Below are 23,334 nucleotides of genomic sequence, written 5' to 3' on the forward strand. Positions count from 1 at the left end.
AAGAAGTACAACACCCCCACAAGTGCTGAGTCTTTCTTCATTGTGCGTAATCCAGCACTCTGCTTGGAGGGAAATCGCAGTCTGGAGGAGGAGGATAGAGGAGCATGTTCTTCAGAACTTGTGAACCTGAGGAATGTAGACTGCGGCACCTTCAAATCAATAAGCAAACAAGTGAAGACAGTTCTGATGATGGTCTTGTTTTTGGGATTAGGTGATTAAAGTTTGAATTAAATTAACTGTGCAAAACAAAGAAAGAGAGACACAAAGCACACAGGAATAAAAGTGAATAAGGACGAAAAAGAAAGTTCTTGATTGATTGTCTCATTTTCAGGGCTCGGTGTCAGGGAATAAGAACAAGATTTCGTCATCATACTCTGCGAATTCAGGCTGGATGAGGTCAGTGGCACCGAACAGAGAAAAAATCCCCTCATCTACGTTGCTGTCCTCCTCGTCTTCATGCGGCGTGCTTTCTCGTACTTTGTAATCTGGTGGTATGAGGTGCTGATTCATCTTGATCATTGTCAGCCGCTCCACATTTTTGGGCGAGAGGCGGCTCCGTTTGGGAGTTACAATGCCACCAGCAGCACTGAAAACACGTTCAGAAGACACACTTGCGAGTGGGCAAGACAAATAGTTTATAGCCAGGTTGAAGAGCTGTGGCCACAATTGTTTTTGCCATGCCAATACTGCAATGGCTCATCATTAAGGAAGACCTCTGTTGAGTCATTCAGATAGTCCTGCACCATCGACTCAAGGTCATCAACTGTTCCTCCACTTTGCTTACTTTTTGCTGTGCCTGTGACATTTTTTCGAGAACCATACCCCATCAAACTTAGCCAATCCTCCTCCCCAGCCACTGTTAGTGTTGTCATTGTGTGTGGTGCAGATGATCCAGTTGCCGGTGTCTTTAACGGCTGAGAGGTCACTTGTGCCCCAGCCACAGGTGCAGAAGTGGATTCTTGTGACTGCGGATGGCCTGCTGATGCTGATGCTGATGTACTGGCTTCTCCTTCAATAACCTGCCGTTCTTTTTCAAACCTCTTGGCTGACCAGGCTAACCAATGTTTGTACTTTTGAACATCTGCATCAGCGAAAGGAAAGAATGCGTTGTCTGCCAGCGCCTTTTTGTAGCGTGGATCCAGAATAGTAGCACAAATGTAATGCTGATCTGAGTTGATGTTTTTAAGACGTTCATCACCACGTAGGCGATGTAATAATTTCTCAGACAAAATGAAATGGTTTTTTTTTTTTTCATCTTTTTCAAACTCAGAAGAAACCGCCATCAGTTGGTGCTCCAGTATGCACAACAATGGGATAGCTTTTCCCAAATTACAGTCCTCCTGGCTGACTGCACGCGTGAAGAACTCAAAAGGACGAAGCATGTCTGTCAGGCTTTTAACTATGGCCCATTGCGCCTTACTCATCCGCAGGTCCTCCTTCTGAGATGTAGCCTCTGTCAAGAAATAGTGATCGAGTACCGTATACTGCTCATACAGACGCTCAAGCATGTAGAAGGTTGAGTTCCAACGTGTTGCCACCTCCTGGATGAGTGCTTTCACTGGCATTCCACGTTCAAGTAGCAGTCTCCGCAGATGCTTCCGGGCCTTAAAAGAATGGCTGAAATGGTTGCACATTTTGCGGCAGGTGGCCATTACCTCGAACGCTGGACTCTCTTTATCACTCAAGAATTTTTGAACTACCAGGTTGATACAGTGCGCCAAACACGGCACTCTAACATGGTCACCAAGGAACATGGCCTTAACTACATTGGCGCCATTATCCGTGGAAACATAACCAATCTTGCGTTTTAGGGGGGATAGCATTGTCAAGACCTTTTTGTCAAACTCTTCCAAAAGGTTTTCTGCTGTGTGACTTTTCTCCAAGCCAAACATGGCTAGTGTTGCATGTTTCCGAGCAGCTTTGAAAACTTGGTCCGGGTCAACACCTGCGTTTAGCTTTGCTATAACACCTGAAAAAGAGACCCAGTGTGCAGTGATGCACATGTAATCATCGCCTGGGCCACTGGTCCACATGTCTGTTGTCAGATGTATTGTGTGAACAGCACTCTTCTGCAAAGCTGCCCCAATCGCCTGCAGCACATCTTCATGTAGTGCTGGAACCGCAACTCTGGCAAAATAGAACCGGCTCGGAACCTTCCATTTAGGGCAGAGCGTTGCAACTAATTCAAGAAAACCTACCGCTTCTACAAAAGAAAAAGGTAGAAGGTCCACAGCTAGCATTTTAGCCAGCTTAGTGTTATACAGACGCGTCAGTGGGTGGTTGCGTTCATATGGCACGTCTGAAGTAAGCATTGTTCTAATGTTGCCCTGGACCAAGCATTTACGGGCTGATAATGACTTTGTTGACCCTATTTTGCTCGCTGGTGAACTTTTGTGCGTTGGTGTCTCACTCGCTCCAACACTCTTAGTGTGCCTCACATTGGGTGTGCTGCTGACAGGGGTACTGGGTGTAAGGGAAGTGTTTGACACGTCTTCTTCCTGCTCGTCAACATCAGATGAAACATCAACGTTTCCTTGATTTTGGCCTTTCTTGATCGCAGCTAGGTGCGCAAACCATTTGACAGCGTGCTTTCTCTCAAGATGACCACTCTGGCCGCCGGTACCATAGTTGGTACCTGACTTACCACGACTAACTGCAAGCTTACAAAGGGTACAAATGGCAAACTTTGGATCTTTGGGACAAACAGTAAAGAAGTCCCAAACTGGGGACTTGAAGTGTCTGTGGGACCTGGAGGAGGCGGCGATACTGGTGGTGGTGGTCATGAAGCTAATGCCAGATGAAGTGGAGGATCTGGATTGCCCAACTTTTGTACGTTTTCCACTTTCACCGCCACTAATTAAGGTCGAGGTTGACGCAGGTCTCTTCTTGCCAGAAAGAAATATGGAAGCGGGACGAGTTGGTGTACTACTTAACTCCAATGATTGTGGTGTTTCCACTGCCTCCTCATCGACAACAACATCATCATCATCATCACGCGCAGCAGCTCTTCGGGCTAGGGTCAAAATGTCTGTTTGCTGCATGCCCGCTGGGGCTGCAGTGACCTTTATGATGACTGGGTCGTCGTTGGCAGAGTCTTCATCAGCAGCAGTATCCGCCACTTCTTGTTGAGCCTCATCACACTCCATAAGTCTGAGACTTTGGACGAGCTTCCTTTTACGCTTAAGTACCTTTGTTGGATCATGGTGTGCCTCACTCTCAGACGGCTGTGGTGCTGGTTCCCAAGTTTGATCCGTATCATCAGAAGGAGGTGTGCTTGAAGAGGATGTAGACACCAGCCTTGATCTCTTCCTTGCTAGGGTTGTGGAAGACAATGAAGGATCAGCAGGAGGAGTGGCTTCCTCAAATGATACCTCGCCTTGATTGTCGATTTCCTGATGTGCCCCTACTTCGGGAGGAACAACTATTGTGGGCACTTGTGACCCTCCATGCACCTCTGCTTGCGCATCTCCTTGCGCTGCCTCTCCTTCCACATGTACTTGGGCTTGTACTTGCACATGTGATTGTTGTTGCGGCTGTGGTTGTTCAACACTCGTCAGATGAGCTACAACAACCTGTGTTGATTGAGGGACATTGCTGCTGCTTTCTTGCGATGAGCCAACATCACTGGTCGATGGTGATTGAAGAACTATACTGGCTGCCTCTGCAGCACTCAAGGGCTTGGACTTAAGTTGGCGTGGTGGTGGTGGTGGCACTGAGCCCAATGGAGCGGGGGGGGGTGCTGCCAGCTTGGTCCCCAGCAGATCCCGCTGCTGCTGCTGCAGGCATACTTTTTTTTTTACTCCCAAAAAAAGGGGCGGGCGGCACACCAGTCTCCTTGGTAACTTGCTTCTTCTGCTCCTTACTGGCACCTTTCTTGCTAGAGGAGCTACGGGTTACTTTTTTTGGGGCCATCCTCTTCAGAGCAGGTCAGCAGGCAGCAGTTGCACGAGTTGCAGAGGGTTCTGTGTCCAGACGTGACGTCGCGTGACGTTATGCTGCACACACCGCTGCAGGACTTCTTCCTGGCACTGGTGGTTCTCTTGAGTCTTCTTGTGCACCTAAAAGCAATGGAAGACAGAGGAACATCAGTTCAGTTATACACCCCAAAAATTCGACAAAACACAGAAAAATGAGCACAATCCCATGCCATCCTTGATGTTTACATTGAAGACACCCCACAGAAAGACTACGGACATGCAAGTATGCAACACTCACTACCCCTGGGCATAATGGATGAAAAGTAGGCAAAATAAGTGCAGGCCTCAGACACTGCCTCTCCTCAAAATGGCCCCTTACACCCCAGGCACATGTTGCCTGTACCAGCCAGCACTCAAGATGGCCACCACCACCACCCACATGGCCAGTCCACATCAACAGTACACCCCCAAAAAACAGAAAAACAGCCAGAAATCACCACAATCCAACGCCATCCATGATGTTTACATTAAAGAGAGTGAGACCACACCACAGGCACACTCAGTCCATGCACCACCCACCACCCCTGGGCAAAAGGCCACACCAGCAGCCCCCCAAAAACGACAAAAAACAATAAAATAAGCACAATCCCAGCCCATCCATGGCCTCAATTATGTTTAAATTCAAGAAGACACCCCACAGAAAGACTAGGCCCATGCAACACTCACCACCCCTGGGCAAAGTGCCCCACCAGCAGGCCCAAAAAAACGACAAAAAACAATAAAATCAGCACAATCCCAGCCCATCCATGGCCTCAATGGTGTTTAAATTCAAGAAGACACCCCTCAGAAACACTAGGCCCATGCAACACTCACTACCCCTGGGCATAATGGATGAAAAGTAGGCAAAATAAGTGCAGGCCTCAGACACTGCCTCTCCTCAAAATGGCCCCTTACACCCCAGGCACATGTTGCCTGTACCAGCCAGCACTCAAGATGGCCACCACCACCACCCACATGGCCAGTCCACATCAACAGTACACCCCCAAAAAACAGAAAAACAGCCAGAAATCACCACAATCCAACGCCATCCATGATGTTTACATTAAAGAGAGTGAGACCACACCACAGGCACACTCAGTCCATGCACCACCCACCACCCCTGGGCAAAGGGCCCCACCAGCAGCCCCCAAAAACGACAAAAAACAATAAAATAAGCACAATCCCAGCCCATCCATGGCCTCAATTATGTTTAAATTCAAGAAGACACCCCACAGAAAGACTAGGCCCATGCAACACTCACCACCCCTGGGCAAAGGGCCCCACCAGCAGGCCCAAAAAAACGACAAAAAACAATAAAATCAGCACAATCCCAGCCCATCCATGGCCTCAATGGTGTTTAAATTCAAGAAGACACCCCTCAGAAACACTAGGCCCATGCAACACTCACTACCCCTGGGCATAATGGATGAAAAGTAGGCAAAATAAGTGCAGGCCTCAGACACTGCCTCTCCTCAAAATGGCCCCTTACACCCCAGGCACATGTTGCCTGTACCAGCCAGCACTCAAGATGGCCACCACCACCACCCACATGGCCAGTCCACATCAACAGTACACCCCCCAAAAACAGAAAAACAGCCAGAAATCACCACAATCCAACGCCATCCATGATGTTTACATTAAAGAGAGTGAGACCACACCACAGGCACACTCAGTCCATGCACCACCCACCACCCCTGGGCAAAGGGCCCCACCAGCAGCCCCCCAAAAACGACAAAAAACAATAAAATAAGCACAATCCCAGCCCATCCATGGCCTCAATTATGTTTAAATTCAAGAAGACACCCCACAGAAAGACTAGGCCCATGCAACACTCACCACCCCTGGGCAAAGGGCCCCACCAGCAGGCCCAAAAAAACGACAAAAAACAATAAAATCAGCACAATCCCAGCCCATCCATGGCCTCAATGGTGTTTAAATTCAAGAAGACACCCCTCAGAAACACTAGGCCCATGCAACACTCACTACCCCTGGGCATAATGGATGAAAAGTAGGCAAAATAAGTGCAGGCCTCAGACACTGCCTCTCCTCAAAATGGCCCCTTACACCCCAGGCACATGTTGCCTGTACCAGCCAGCACTCAAGATGGCCACCACCACCACCCACATGACCAGTCCACATCAACAGTACACCCCCAAAAAACAGAAAAACAGCCAGAAATCACCACAATCCAATGCCATCCATGATGTTTACATTAAAGAGAGTGAGACCACACCACAGGCACACTCAGTCCATGCACCACCACCCCTGGGCAAAAGGCCACACCAGCAGCCCCCCAAAAACGACAAAAAACAATAAAATAAGCACAATCCCAGCCCATCCATGGCCTCTATTATGTTTAAATTCAAGAAGACACCCCACAGAAAGACTAGGCCCATGCAACACTCACCACCCCTGGGCAAAGGGCCCCACCAGCAGGCCCAAAAAAACGACAAAAAACAATAAAATCAGCACAATCCCAGCCCATCCATGGCCTCAATGTTGTTTAAATTCAAGAAGACACCCCTCAAAAACACACTAGGCCCATGCAACACTCACTACCCCTGGGCATAATGGATGAAAAGTAGGCAAAATAAGTGCAGGCCTCAGACACTGCCTCTCCTCAAAATGGCCCCTTACACCCCAAGCACATGTTGCCTGTAGCAGCCAGCACTCAAGATGGCCACCACCACCACCCACATGGCCAGTCCACATCAACAGTACACCCCCCAAAAACAGAAAAACAGCCAGAAATCACCACAATCCAATGCCATCCATGATGTTTACATTAAAGAGCGTGAGACCACACCACAGGCACACTCAGTCCATGCACCACCCACCACCCCTGGGCAAAAGGCCACACCAGCAGCCCCCCAAAAACGACAAAAAACAATAAAATAAGCACAATCCCAGCCCATCCATGGCCTCAATTATGTTTAAATTTAAGAAGACACCCCACAGAAAGACTAGGCCCATGCAACACTCACCACCCCTGGGCAAAGGGCCCCACCAGCAGTCCCAAAAAAAAGACAAAAATCAGCACAATCCCAGCCCATCCATGGCCTAAATGGTGTTTAAATTCAACAAAACAGTTGTATCATGCACCCCTAACCAACCCTGGTCCTACTGGATACTGTGGCTAGTGCTACCCACAATATAATTTATTTAATGTTCTGAAAAAGTTCCAAAATTTTACTTGCAGCAACTGTAATGCCCCAAACAAACTTACTTGTGAAAGTTGATTTCTAATCCAAAAGTGATCCAAAGACAGTCAAAAAGGCCTCAAATCCAAATATCCAGCAGCACCCACAAAAAGTAATCCTTCCAGCTCCAGATCCAAATGAAAGTGACCAGGAGATGGACAAAGCACTGGGAGGAGCCTGCTGGACAGGAACAGGAAGTTGGAGACTGCGGGGCACTTCCTTCCTCCCCCCCCCCCAAAATGGACTCCTTGCAAAAAAAAAAAGGCCATGCAAATGTCAACCTGAGGAGTGATTCTGATAAAAATCATAATTTTCTGAAGGTTTATCCTGTTTGCTGGTGATTTTCTTGTGCGAAATTGCAAAATCTCTATTTCGCAAGTGCGAGATTGTTCCTTTCCGCCGCAACTACGTGTTCGCAATTGCGAACTCTCGCGAGGTGTGCTGTGCAAGGTGGCAAGCCGCGAGTACGTATTCGCGGGCGACAAACTCCCGCGGGAACACGCAGCAAGATCTAAAATGGCGCGTCACTCGCAAAGAAAAACAACTCGGCAAACGCTAAAATGACGGAAAGTGAACGCCGTGCACCACGCCGCGCGCCGCAACCAAGCAAAAAATCCGCCGCGAGCGGATTCACGGATTTTCGACAAATTCGCGAGCGTTCGCGGATTGCGGATTTGCCGAAAATCCGAAAAATCCGCGAGCGGAGCGGATTTTACGCCCATGCTTAGTCGCCTCCACGATCGCCCCTCCACTTACCCACCTCATTAATTCCTCCTTCAAACTCGGGGCTGTTCCTGCCAACTGGAAGAAAGCCACCATCAGGGCTCTCCTAAAAAAACCTCAACTTGACCCCTCAGACCCAACCAACTTCAGACCCATTTCGCTCCTTCCTGCTATAAGTAAAGTGGCCGAACTAATCGTCAACCACCAACTCTCGAACTTCCTGGAAGCCAACCAACTCCTGCGGCAATCCCAGACAGGGTTTAGGCCGGGACAGGGCACTGACACCGCTCTACTAGCCGTGGTCGAAGAAGCAAGAACCATCATGGAGGCAGGAGGATCAGTGGCAGTGATCCTCCTCGACCTGAGTGCTGCCTTCGACACGGTGGACCACACCATCCTCATCCACCGGCTAAGGCTGATAGGAGTTGCGGATTCCGCCCTGTCCTGGATCAAATATTTTCTGGAAGAAAGAACCTTCCAAGTGTTGGATGGCACCACTGCGTCCAAAACCATGACTCTCCAGTGTGGGGTCCCCCAGGGCTCCTCCCTGAGCCCCACACTGTTTAACGTTTATATGTCCCCTCTAGAGGACATTACCGCCCCATATGGAATAAAACCAGTCATGTATGCCGACGACACTCAGCTGGTGGTCTCGATAAACCAGCTGAGCAACAGCCTAGACAATCTGGCAAACTGTCTCGAGAGTGTTTTCCACTGGATGTGTGAATCTCGATTGAAACTGAACGGAGAAAAGTCTGAGATACTTCTCCTAGGCAACCCTCACAAACTGCCCCCACTCCTCCCCTGGCCAACATGCATGGGAACCCCCCTACCCCCAAACCCGAGGTTAAAAGCCTGGGCATTTGGTTGGATCAAGACCTTAATTTTAAAACGCAGGCCAGAAAAACCTCGGGGACCTGCCTTAGTCTCATCCATATGGCACGAAAGATCCTCCACCTGATCCCATTTCAATCTAGGAAACTACTGATGCAGGGATTGGTGAACTCCAGACTGGACTACGGCAACGTCCTTTACCTGGGGGCACCGGCTTCAGTCATCCATAAACTACAATGCGCCCAGAACGCTGCTGCCAGGCTACTAACTGGAACCAAATCAAGACTCTCGGCCAAGCCAGCTCTCAAGAGCCTACACTGGCTCCCGGTTAAAGAAAGGGTCACCTTTAAGACCCTATGCATTTCGCAGAAAATATTGCAAGGCAAAGGCCCCCCGATTCTGAGACCGTTCGTTAAACCCTACCACTCTAACAAACAGCTCAGATCCGACTCTCTCTCCCTTGCCAACGTTCCCAGAATAAAAAGGTCCCGATCCGGAGGGCGCCAGTTCGCCTACAACGCCCCAAAACTGTGGAACTCCCTCCCCCTGGTCATGCGGAAGGAACACAACCTCCTGGCCTTTTGGAGGCAATTAAAAACATGGCTCTTCCCAGAACCCTAAACATCTATGCTCTCCACTCCAGAACCTAGGTCATGCCAGCGCTGGGACGCCCTAGGGTAGCTATGCGCTTTAGAAATCCCTACTCAAACTCAAACTCACACACACACACATGCATACGCACAAACACACACGCTCTGTCTCTCTTTCTTTCTTTCTTTCTTACTCTCTCTCTCTCTCCCTCTCTCTCTCTGTCTCTCTCTCTCTCTCCTCCCCCCTCCACTGAAGAAGTGCACTTAGAGGGCACATGGCAGTCTTTCTCCCTGTCTTCAACAGGATAGAAAATCTAAGGCCCTGATTTCAAGTTTGTCAGAATTCAGATTCTTTTATTGCACCAGGTAAATTATGATACCTTGGGGGTTCGAGTTTCTGGGAATAACATGCAAAATCCACATGGTAGGGTAAATACCAGATACTTTTTCCCAGTTCAACTCTGGCCGATTGAACTGCCACAATTTTGCTAACGGTGAGGTTCTTAATGCACCTGATAATCACTGGATGCAGTAAAAATCACCCAACTTGTAATAGCAACGCCTGCAGTGACGGCTGACACGTGTGAAAAGTGGTGAGGTGCGGGAGTGTTGGGGAGCACTGGGCGGGGGGGAGCACCAGGGTGGGAGCGCGGGTGGATTTATTAATAATAAAGAAATGAAACGTACCAGATGCTGCTTCTGCTGCCTCGTGCTTTGGTGCTCCTCTGCTTCCTGATCTCAGCAGCCCCTGGGACAGCATCAGAGACTCCCTGTGCAATCCCCGTGGTGCTCCCATGTAGCATGAGAGCAGCACAGGGAGTGGCCTGAGCGGGCTTGTTTAACACCCGCTCAGGCACAAGGAATCTGTGCTGTTTCTCCAATTTGGCTGTGCAATACAGCTGGGATGGAGAAACCTAACTGCGCATTCCTGCGCACTTAGAAGTGAAGTGCACCAACCTTTCCTCCCTGTGACCTCAGCACCGCCCCGTCCTACACAAGCTGGCTCAGTCAGCAGTTGAAAAATAAAACAATAATAAAATATTGTTTTATTTTGGAGCTGCTGTCTCTGAGTCAGTGGGGCGACGCTCCTCCTCCTTTGCTGAGGAGCCGCCGCTCAACCCCTGTTCATTTAGAGATGGAACAGTTATTCCCAGTTTTAGCCACAGGAGACTGAAAAGGTACATGTAGAGATGGAACAGCAATTCGACTTCCCACTATCAGGACATTTAAGAGGTGCAGCCGGAGATGGGATATATCTGGCCCGCCCCCTCAGGTGGATAAGGGGGTGAGTTTTAGAGATGAGATAGGTAATGTCATCACAGGAAGTTAATAGTGTGGTAAACGAAGTCTATTGGAAATGGGCTATGAAATCCTGCTCTTTCATCTGCAGGGGTGGTAGGTTACAGACACAAGTAGGTAATTTACTTTCAAAAGGCACTAAGTACAGAGGCAGACATGTTGATTCCCACAAACGAAACAAGGGTGGGAATGTTACAAAAGTGTGGCGGATGAACCCAGTTTACAGCCAATGAGTGGCTACAGATGTAGATCAGGTGTCACTCTTTTAGGAGGCCTGCCCTATCATATCAACATGGGCTCCTTCGTATTGGAGCAGGACTAAAGCTAATTTGATTATGGCTTGTTCCTGTCTGAAGTGACATGTTGTGCCAAAAACAGTGAATGGGGATGTAGCCATGAGTAGGGGTTGAGATGAATTCAGGCATTCCATCCATCGTTTTTTCCCCTCAATGCAACGCAACACGTGCACTGGATCCCAGATGTTGGTCCATTGCTCACTGTGCCACAGGACTCAAGCTGCACCTCACTGACCGGTCTAATTATGCTGAAACCGGGCCAGGGTTCCTTGTGTTCGGCCTGTACTTTTCCTTTTGGAGTCAGACTAAAGCTGATTTTCAAATGGTTTAAGACTGTCTGACGTGGAATGCAGTTTGGTCCTGAGTCAGTGTTTTTGGTTAATGCAAGCATTCTATCTATCACTTTTGTTGCTCTCCTAAATGTTTTTTATGGCCACTGATTAGCACATTTAGACATGTATATTAGGTATTTCCACTCACCTAAACCACAAGAAGAGTACACATAGACGTAAGGCTTAGCCGATGGAACCAGAGGTGTGGGGGTGCTGCCGCACCACCAAAATGAACATGCTGGAGTTCAGGGGTGACCAGTAATAATGCTTTTACTTTTTGTTTTTATCTGGTTCCATTTGCTATGGTTTTAAAGAACAAGGTCAAAAATCACGATATGTCTTCTGAAAATGTGCTACTTATTCTTTTGACATGTAGATTGGTGTTTTCTTTCTCTGACTGCAAAGTTAGAGTCTTTCATAAAGTAAACTATATGACAATCTTACGGTCGTACAGGAGCGTAAAAAGAAAGGATATATGTTTTAGAATACACAACAACATTTAAATACCTGTAAAATAACTGTACAAACATTTCAAAACATAGCAGTTATGAAAGTACGAAGGAAGCACATTGTTATGCAATTCTGAATTGTGGTAGAAACAAAGATTTTGATAGGATGAAAACAAATTAAGACACTTGGTGATGGGCAAAAGATGATATTTGCGGGAACCCGATCTCCACATATTATCATTTCTGCACTATATAGTTTTATCAGTAAACCTGTGTGACAATGCAAATTTTGTTGCATTCTAAAGAAAAACGTGCTGTATGTAAATGACAGTGCGCTACCACACCTGCATTGCAAGAGTGTGCTTCACAATGCAGACGCAGCCGGCACAGGTAAGAGCGGTGAAACGGGTGGAGGGGAACTCAACAACCGACGGGATAGGTACATTTAACTCGTTCCGTGCTCATGACGGTAGTTGAGTGCTCATGACGGCCGTGAGCCGTCCGAACGTTGGCGCTCCACCCATGCGCGATTAATTCCCCAGTGCGGGCGAATTAATCAGTGGGTGGAGTTCGGACGACTTCCGGCCGTCATGAGCACATGTCTACTGTGACTCATGACGGCCAGGGGCCATCATGAGCACCGCAGTGCTGTGCCCCCAACGCACCGCGGCAAAATTAGCGCCACGGCAAAGGGGTTAAATAAAAAAATTAATAAAACCTCTTTTGCCTTGCGCTCGCCGCATCACCGAAGGTTTTATGATTTTTTTACATTTCATTTAACCTATCCCGTCATCTGTCGACTCCACCCCCTCTCCCCACCCCACCCAACCTCACACCACCTCATTGCTCTTACCTGTGACGACCATGCATGTCAAAATGCACCACTGGCTACATCCCAGATCCATATCACTTTCCTGCAGCATTGGCAGGGCTCATTTGCTACATTTGTTCTTTGTGTGACGCATGGAATTCTCAAAATCCCTATAATTTCTGTGATGTACCATTGATGGTAGCAGCACCCCCACCCCGAAAATGGTTCCATCTCCACTGCATAGGGAAAGAATAGCCCTCCCCGTGTGACAGTAAAGCAGAATGGGGCCCTGGGAGCCTGATCCGCTGTTTACAAGACACTCTGGGACTGTGCCTCGCACTTATAGATGACAAAACGCACTATTAACGCACGGTCCCTGTAGCCCAGGGCTTATACATTATTGAAACGGCTCTTAAAATGATTTATTATTGGGATAAAATATCTATCATACGGAACAAAATTGTGTTTTTTAATGGACCGGCCGTAAATTAAGAGGTTTTTAACGTCGTTTTGATGTATGTCTGCGCGTGCCAGACCCTTCTATTGATGTGGAGCGCGAGCCGCCGGGCCAGAGCGAGAGCTGGAAGCGGTAAGAGATATCTTAAAAGGCAGGATGCCTTTAAAGTCACTCCTGAAAACATTATCTGCCACTGTTGGGGACAGAGCGACCTTACTGTGAAGGACGTCTCTGTAAAATGCCCCCTCCGACCGGAAGTTGCTTCCATTGTTGTGGCATGTCCATCACGCGCTGTTTGTGACTTTACCACCTGGGCACATTATACATTCCAGGAGACCTGCACCCCCGGTGCAGAGTAAGTGGTTGGTTCCGAGGCTGATTTTGCCAGATATCAGCTTCTTCCCCCGCTCTGCCGCCCTTTTAAAGTCAGTAGCCTGTAGGGAAATTGCAAAGTTTCAGGGACTGCATTTGGTGGGCCGAATGCAATGTCAATTTCAATAGCAGGAAAATCAGCAGTGAAAACCTGGCCACCAGACAATAAAACGGGCTCACAAAAACAACCAAAAGAACGCCCCATGCACTGACCGGTCAGACCGGCCCGTAGGACAATGAAGGCACTCAATACTATCCTCAAAGCAGGAAGAATGATGGGGCCCATTCCTGAGGCACTGAACTGAATTACCAAGCAGAGTTAGGAGGCAATCTACTCAATTTAGAGTGCAGGTGAAACATTCTCCTCCCCATGAATATCAGCTGCCACCAAACCCTAGTGGTGGCTTCGGCTGGATATGGGGATGGTGTAGTGCTGTGGGGGAACAGCAGCAAAAAGAAAAAAAGAAAAAAAGAGCACCTACTATGGGACTCGTAACACAGTCACCAGTGCAGGAAAATATATCAGGTCCACCAGAATGTTGAAATGAGGAGCAGGTCAGTACATCGATACCGTGTCAGGAACTTTCGGCCCTACAAAATATAATTTTGTCAGTAAAGTTATTGTGTGTGTGATTGCTTGTAAGTAGACCTTTGAGGATATTAAGGAGTGCTATCCCGCCCCCAGCCGCAATGTTGTGACAGAGAATTGCATAGTGTTGTGCAGTTTCATCATGTGCTTTGAAGGGTTGTAAGTCAGCATGGTGGCACTTTAGGCACTTTAAACCAGTGTTGGCAATGCCAACAGGGCTGGCAAATGAATGCATTCGTGTTTGTGGGTGTTCCCTTGCATCGTGGCCGGGCTAAGCCCCGCCCCCCGCCCTCACCGACTGGCCGGGCTCTCCTCCGCCGGTCCAGCGCAACAGACCGCTTCCCAGACTGCAAGCCCCAGGAGCCACAGGGGCTCTTTGCGCATTTCCCCCGCGCCAGGAGGCGCATAAAGACTCGCCTGCAGCAGAGTCCATCGGTGTTCGTGTTTGTGGTTGTTCCCTTGCATCGTGGCCGGGCTAAGCCCCGCCCTCACCGACCGGCCGGGCTCTCCTCCGCCGGTCCAGCGCAACAGACCGCTTCCCAGACTGCAAGCCCCAGGAGCCACAGGGGCTCTTTGCGCATTTCCCCCGCGCCAGGAGGCGCATAAAGACTCGCCTGCAGCAGAGTCCATCGGTGTTCGTGTTTGTGGGTGTTCCCTTGCATCGCGGCTGGGCTAAGCCCCGCCCCCCGCCCTCACCGACCGTCCGGGCTCTCCTCCGCCGGTCCAGCGCAACAGACCGCTTCCCAGACTGCAAGCCCCAGGAGCCACAGGGGCTCTTTGCGCATTTCCCCCGCGCCAGGAGGCGCATAAAGACTCGCCTGCAGCAGAGTCCATCGGTGTTCGTGTTTGTGGGTGTTCCCTTGCATCGCGGCCGGGCTAAGCCCCGCCCCCCGCCCTCACGGACCGGCCGGGCTCTCCTCCGCCGGTCCAGCGCAACAGACCGCTTCCCAGACTGCAAGCCCCAGGAGCCACAGGGGCTCTTTGCGCATTTCCCCCGCGCCAGGAGGCGCATAAAGACTCGCCTGCAGCAGAGTCCATCGGTGTTCGTGTTTGTGGGTGTTCCCTTGCATCGCGGCCGGGCTAAGCCCCGCCCCCCGCCCTCACCGACCGGCCGGGCTCTCCTCCGCCGGTCCAGCGCAACAGACCGCTTCCCAGACTTCAAGCCCCAGGAGCCACAGGGGCTCTTTGCGCATATCCCCCGCGCCAGGAGGCGCATAAAGACTCGCCTGCAGCAGAGTCCATCGGTGTTCGTGTTTGTGGGTGTTCCCTTGCATCGCGGCCGGGCTAAGCCCCGCCCTCACCGACTGGCCGGGCTCTCTTCCGCCGGTCCAGCGCAACAGACCGCTTCCCAGACTGCAAGCCCCAGGAGCCACAGGGGCTCTTTGCGCATTTCCCCCGCGCCAGGAGGCGCATAAAGACTCGCCTGCACCCTTGTCCCGCAAGGACGCGCGCGGGACGCAGCCCGGGGCGAAGCCCGGGCAAAGGGCGGGCCCTCTGTGGCCCTCTGAGGCCAGAGGAGGACGGGACGGGCCAACCCCCTTGGTTTCGCGACAAGAGGAGGAGGTACATCTTTTTTGACCTATCTATTCATTGACACTCTACGGACAGCTTATTTTCCCTTGAAAGCCACCATCATCGTTTATATTGTAGCACACTGTAATATGTCACGCAAGGGGACCAATAAGAAATCTCCTTCACAGCGCGACCCAGGTCAGGGGACCTTAAATTTTACCGTGACCAGTAGAACATTGCCCGCTTCTAGCGAAGCTGAGAGTGACCTGTGCCAATCTATAGTTACTATGCAATCTACCCCACTGATCTCTGATAGTCCGCAGAACTTGTCTTCTTGGGAGGAATTAAACACTTTGTGTGGCACTAAGTATGCCCCGGTGGCATCACCATCCCCCGTAAAAGGCATCTGCACCATTACCCCAATTAGGAAACCTTGTGACTCATCTCTACCATCTCTAAAAAACAACACCCAAGGTATTGCATTGTTTCAGGGCCTAAATGCTAAAAGGAAGCATGACGGATCTAATGACAGCGGGATTCAACTGAAAATACCAAAACTGTGCGCTGGTCCTACTTCGCCTGTCACTATCCCCACCTTAACTACGGTGGAGGCTGGAAGTTGTGACGACCAAGTATCTTCTCCCCATTTTTCTCTACTGTCTCAGTTAGAGCTATTGTTAAATTCCATCGTACTACCATTGGTAGAAAAAATTAATGTTCTGGGTGATAGACTAACAGGTATTGAGAAACTTATTCAAGCCAACTCTCCACCAACCATCAAAGATCCATCTAATGGGGGAAGAGCCCCTTCGCCAACTACCATAAGTAAAGAGAAAATCACTAAAATCAATTCTCTGTCCACTTCTAAGAAGGTAATACCTAATGGCTCTGACCCATTTAAAGCCCCCAATGCTCCTTTGCCCAATAAAACTGCTACAACTGCTCCTAAAGTCGCCCCTAAATCTGGGATTACTAAGTATACCGCTGTTAGAGTGGACCCAAACAGAGAAGCAACCATACACTTACCCCCAGAAGCCGCCCCATTTGTCCTTGTTCTCTAAGGAATACCGGCACCCTCCCATGGGAAACACGAAAGACGCCAGGAACTTCTAAACAAGGTCATATTCTGGCTATCTAAAAACAGACCACTTACACCCTATCACAACGGCGGAATCCTGTGTGTTAGAAGGGTGGGCTGGCTAGGGTCCTTACCCAAAGACATCAGTGGGGACCTGGTTCTAGTGAAATGTAGAAATAGGAACATTGTCCCCTATCTACGATCCTACCCGCCCCAAAAAGGAGACGGCCCCATATCTGTGTGGGACTAACATGATTTCTACCCAAGTACCCCATATACACTGCCAATAAGATCAAAGGCAGACTATACCCATCTGCTGGGAAGGAGTCCCCATGCTTTCAGTGGTAGTAATATTCTTTCTGCATCTAAGAGACTTGATTCACGGTATAATAATTTTAACTATTGATAAAATTGTATAAAGGGATAGCCTCATGTATTAGTTGGTAATCCCAATTTTAAACACAGCACGCTTTTTAAATTTGGAAAGTACTTCAAAAGTCTGGGTACAAGTTTCTTAATTTAGTAGCTATTTTATCCTGTAGATATTCGACTGCATTGTATTACTGTCTGTATGTTTGCTGCCTTTTTTGTTTTTTTATGATTGTCTTTATGTGTATGCTTTCATGATTTTAAAACAAAATCGAATAAAGCATTATGAATCGAATCGAATGCATTGTCAAACCAGACCTAAAAATCCATGTATGTTAATGGCTGCTCTCCGTACATGCCCCTGAAAGTTCAAGCTCAGGCAGATGGATCAATTAACACAATGATTGCAGCTGTGTGGAGGGCAAATTCTTTTTTTGTGGAACCACACAAGCTCTGCGCAATCAAACACGCACGCCTGAGTCCCAACATGTGGGCGGAGCCAAAGCCCCTCTCCTGGTGATGCTCACATACTTGTCTAGTGACAGATTTGCTGTCAAGCCAGACCATAAAAATAAATGTATAAACACTAGTTTAGGTTTCCTAGAGGCCAGAAAACATGGAGCAACTTGCTAGGTCCTAGGCATGGAATCTTCAAAGAAGTTTTATTTTTTGCAAGGGGTCTATTTTACAAATATTTCTTGAACAACAGGAAATCACAGCATGTGTTAATCGGTGAGCAATCCACAAGTATGAGTACATATTTAATAACCCAATAGTATTAGCAGTGTATGAGGAATGAGAGACAAGAAAAGAATGAATTGGGGGGGGGGGAAGGAGGTTGGGCGCAAGAGCCTGAGAGAACAAAGGAACGAGAAGGATGGGACCGAAAAGAGCAATGGAGAAGCAGGAGAGGAAGCTGTGAAAAGGATAGAGAAGGGGGGACAGTAGCTGCTAAATGGGGGCAGGAGAGGTAGGAGGCAGGAAACATGATTCTGAGAGAAGAGAGGGAAAGATGTAAAAGGCAAAAGAGAAGAGAAGACATGTTGGAACCGGCAGTGTCTGGTTGGCTGAAGGGATGCCCTCAGTCAGGCAGAACTACAGCTCTGGTCAAGGGCAGATGATTACACGCGCTGTATAACCCTGCTCACCCTTGGTTATCTTGGCTCTGAGCAGTCAGGCTGACTACAGAGGCAATATGTAAAGTGAACGGCACAGCAGCCACTCAAGATAAATGTACTGAGTGTCATAAAAGAGACTTCACAAATGATGTATGAAAAAATTATATTCATTATATTCAACACACATATGGCCATCATACACATTTCGGCATAAAACACAATCGGAAATGTTACTAGCAGTAATAGGCCCACTCGTATGGCTATGCATTCACTAGTGTGCACACTAAGGACAATTCCTTTTGAACCCCCGACCCCCAATTGCAAGAGAGCACCCTTATGCAGTGTACGATATCAAAATTATGTACATACACTAAACATAGAACACGATTTAGCAGGACCACAACTCGATGTCAAAAGGTATTGTGGTTTGGCACCAAGCAATTTATAAGGCAGCACCGCCGGCCAGTGTCGTGAATCACAAGTGGTCTGCACATGATCACTCCCTCTCACAGACTCCCTCCGCATTACTATGCGATGCAACAAGTATCAGCCTGTCTGGACCGCACACTCTTACATACAAATACGCACTCAGCATCCTAATGCAATGCCACTGTTCCCAGCAGGTATATGGTTCACCCTCACCAGACTCCATGGCCTAAGCCTCCCTCCACCCTCATGTTCACCCCTAATGTCCTATACCCCTGGATGGAAGATAACCAGCTCGCCTCCCGGACACTGGGCTGCATGCAGCCTAAGTCACACACAGTCTGGATCCTCAGGAAGCAGGAGGGAATATGTAACAGTTTTACGTAGGAGGTAGACTTAAACAAGGGAGAGATTAGCAGCCACTTGGGAAATTCCTCTCCAGGTCTCAAAACACAAAGGAGTCATGCAGTCTCTATCCACTGCTGAACTGTCTCGGAAGTTGTTAATCAACCCAGTGAATCTCTCTTGCTGGCACCACAATGTCTTTGGAAGAGGCCAGGTGTGGAGAGGGCCATTGGGATACCGCGATGAGGGTTAACAAGGGAACAACTGATGAATGGAGAGTAACACAGGGAGTCTCTCAGAAGGATGAGATGCCCCGATTGGTACACAAGGATCTGGGTTGTGCCTAGGCAAACCAGGCACCGCAACTTGTGCGCCTAGGGATGAGTCGCACCAGGCACTTCAGATTTAAAACACAATGAGTTGCAAATTGCACACCTCCCTAGTCAAGAGGCACAATGACCAGTTCACATCGCATTGGGTTGCACAAGGTAATTCCAGTCACACAGTTGCAATTCTGTACCTCTCTGGAAATGAGGCACAATGTCCGGTGCACGAGGATTCAGGTTGCAGCAGGCCAGTCCGGTCACACACAAATAGGCATAAGTTCAGCAGAGCCACAGGAGGTAGAATGAGGCACTACACTGGGTATACCCCAACCTCTGTGAATCGGACATTGCATGTAATGAGCATGAAATTGGTGTGTCACACAGGGGAAATGCGGCAAGACGGATGAAACAGGCCACGCGGGGTCCCACAACCAGTGAATCCGCTCACCACCACTAGATACTTATTAGTGTTGCTGTCCCTGCAGTACAGAGACCACATGTCTCAGATGTGGGCAATATTTCTGGGACTCCACGCTAGACAAACCAGTATCCAGACAAAAGTCTTAGATCCATGCTCACATCACACTACCAGTTTGGATTTAATAGCTGAGGTGGGCACTTGAGAGGGCACTGCTTACCAGATGCCACAGATAGATGATTTAGGTACTTCCAGGGAAATCTTTGTTGTCCCTGAGGTCTCTGGGAGAACAGGATGCCCGTCATTGGGCCCTTGGAGAGCTCACTTCAGGGCGCCACACTTCAGCAGGTCCTCGGTCCAGGCCAGTCCCTTTTTGGACAGTTATCCCCCATGTGCAGAACATAGTTCTTTGACAATGTGCACTATGCAGTCTGAATTCTCCAGTCCCACGTCCCCACAAGCGTATCTCATTCTTTGCTGGAAGATGGCACCTGTAGTTATACTGTTGTGTGTTTTTGAAGTTAGCAATTTAGGGGTTTTCCCTTTAAACAACTGATATCTCCCCCAAATTGTAGGCCTGTCTGTCATGGGGCCTTGGAATGCAGATCTTAATATTTAGTGGGGCCATGATCCAGCATATAGAGGCTAAGTTTCAAAACTTTTATCTTTAGTCTATCCCATTCTGCCCCCAAATGTCAGAGGTCTGCCATTCCCGTGGGATGCCCATATTTTATGGCTGTTGATTGTGGAATGCACAGATGTGTTCCCCCTGGTGTCCACTGGAGCCAGACACCACGGTCCTTGAGAATCTTAGAGCATACAAATGTCCGTATTCTATAAGTGGCATTCTATGTGAGTTTTGCCAAAAAAACTTTACAAATGGAAAGGGTTTGGCACTGCGAATCCATTGATATGAAACATCATGAGGCTTCTCCACTGCAATCCACCATTGCAGTGCAAAGTATTGTCAACCATTTCCCATATTAAGTTATGGGTAGAACAGGCCTCATAGTTAGTTAAAACACACATAGGTATTCTTCACTACCTGGGAGCCCGTGCGCTATTGTGCACCCCGACCTGTGATTGCAGGAGGGACACATAGTTCCCAGGACCAGTGGTGCCAGTGCTCCCGCTCTAGTCTGCACAGCCGACTGGACACAGGTTTAACCAATACGTATGCCTGTGCGCATGCACTAATCTGCATTGGCAGGCGCGCATGCAATCACGGGCACCATGGGTGCGGGTGTGCACTCACATCGGCCTACACTGGCAATCTACTCATGAGTTTACCCACAATAGATACCAGTGCGCACCCACCAGTCTGCAATGACAGATCAGCCTGTGTTTCAGAACATGAAATCAGCGTCCTTCCCTAACGTGGATAGGAAGGGCATGCACACTTTCACATGGCAAGGGCTGGCCGGGCATATGTCTTACCCAAACCTGAGTACCTTTGGTGCCAGTACGCACACACCACCCTGCTCAGCCCAGCTGGACATGGGTGGACCCCCTCACGGGTATGGTTGCGCACTCCTTGGCCCTCGACAGGCGACAAGGCCCGCTGCCGCCAGTACTAGGGATGCAAGCATGCAAACGCAGGCCTGCACCGGTCAGCCTGACCCAGTGGTCAGAACACCGGGGTTGCGGGTAAGGGCTCATCAGCCCACGATTGCAGGCCGGGCACCTGTTCAACGTGCCATAGGTGCCGGGTCGCATCCTCCAACCTGCCACAGCAGGCAGGACATGAATCCAAAACAGCACTACTGCCGGTGTGCACGCCCCAGTCTCCATTGGCAAAATATCAAATGTAGCCCTCTTCGAAGGATACTACTAACAAGAATTCGATCTTAGTGATGATACGTCATAACATTGTCCATACATCTGGGATTATTCATATACAAACGTCTCAGCTTTGGCATGTTCTGCTGCCGAGATATTTCAAGAAATGGTGAAGAGAGTCATAAGTCCAGTGAAAACCTTTCTAAGCTACAGCTACTGTTTGTCCTCATGAAAAATAACACAACAAAACACAAAAGAGAAGTGTGCAGCTGTCTGGAAGAAGCTGGACTGACCCTGATCAAAGAAAAAATATGAGCTGGAAAAATAGGACTTAATTTTCTTTGGGCATATATTCGTCCACATAGGAATACAACCAGATCCGATCAAGGTTGAAACACTCAATAAAATGCAAGTGCCAGCTGATGTAGCAGATGTAATATAATTCCTGGACCTAGTGAGATACTGTTCCCCCTACATCAAGGACTTTGCCCAGTGATCACACTTCTTAGAGAGCTCACCAAACAAGGGAAACAATTCATATGAACAACAGTATGTGAAGAAGCCTTCAACAACATCAAGGATGCATGAGCAGGTCATGTGGTCTACTTTGATGCTTCACTAAGCACACAACTGGCAGTAAATGCCACCCCAGTAGGATTGGTGGCTATGCTAGCCAAGCCGCATAGAGACACTCCTGAGTGAATTATCGCACACACAAGTAGGAGTCTAACTCAGGTAGAAAAAACATACTCGCAACCAGAGAAAGAGAGTCTGGTCATTGTAAGGGCAAGTGAACACCATCATATGCTCCTATATAAAATGTCATTTAAGATCATAACAGACCAGCACTGGTAACCTGAAGGCAAAGGTTCTGCTATGCATAGAAAAGAGGAGAATATGCCTATTGAATTATGATTTCAAGATCATACACAAACCGGGAAAAGTACACAGCCCCACAGATTATGTCTCTAGAACCTTCTCCCGGATATTTGCACCACACCCTTGCTTGCAGAAAAGTATGTCAACGTTGTACTACGGTAGAACACATCAGCCCAGATCATACATGAGCAACTCATACAGCATTCACGTAAACATCACACTGAAAGAAAGAGAGAAATATAATGAATAAAAATGGTGGTGACACGCCAACAATAAAACTCAGTAAAATAGAGGCATCAAGAAGGATGAGGTAATTGCATTTAGGAACATGAGGAGGAACTGTCTAAAACAGTACAGGGAATACTCCTTTGTGGCACCCAGATAGTCATACCACAGACATTACATTGGCGAACCATCAGCCTCGCACATGAGAGTTGCCTTGGGATAGTAGAAACCAAAAAGACACTGACATACAAAGTGTGATTCCCAGTACTTGATTTCATTAAAAAACCGGAGGCTACAATTATGCATTATTACTTTAATGCAAACTCCACACAGCCACTTTGAAGTATTACATCACAAAAGAAATTGTTCTAGAACAGAAAACAGCTAGAGCCTAATAGGCATGTCCACAGTACAAAATGCTTTTTTAAATGCAGCTCCACGCAGATAAGTATCTCCAATTTTGCATCTGCAATATCTGTATATTGTTGGCTTTCTTTTATTTATAGCATACAGGTTTTCAATTCACGGAAACCTCTTCCCTTATTCATGGCCGTAGTTTCTTTGATTTCCTATTATAAATTGTAAAAGCATAGCACTGGGTTATTTTAATATTGGGCAAAGCTTACAAGGGGCTAATTAAACCTTCAAACTGTTTTTCTGGTTTGGTTAAGTGGTTTTACCAAATATATATACATATATATGGATATATCCGGTACATTATGTCTGATTTTGAAACGGATGGCCCTGATGGCCCTATCCTAATATTAATGAAGAACTACTTAAAAGAATTATACAACAGGAGATGCGCACTTGTGTGCACGAAACCTTGCAACAAGTCATGTCTAATAAGAGATCCCTAATCCCTGATGAGGATTATGACTTTGAAACCACCTCAAGAGGAGAGTCTGATTACGGTAAGAAAGGGGACAAAAAAGACAAAAAAAAGTTAAT

Source organism: Lissotriton helveticus, chromosome 9, assembly GCF_964261635.1.
Source record: "Lissotriton helveticus chromosome 9, aLisHel1.1, whole genome shotgun sequence".
NCBI lineage: Eukaryota > Metazoa > Chordata > Amphibia > Caudata > Salamandridae > Lissotriton > Lissotriton helveticus.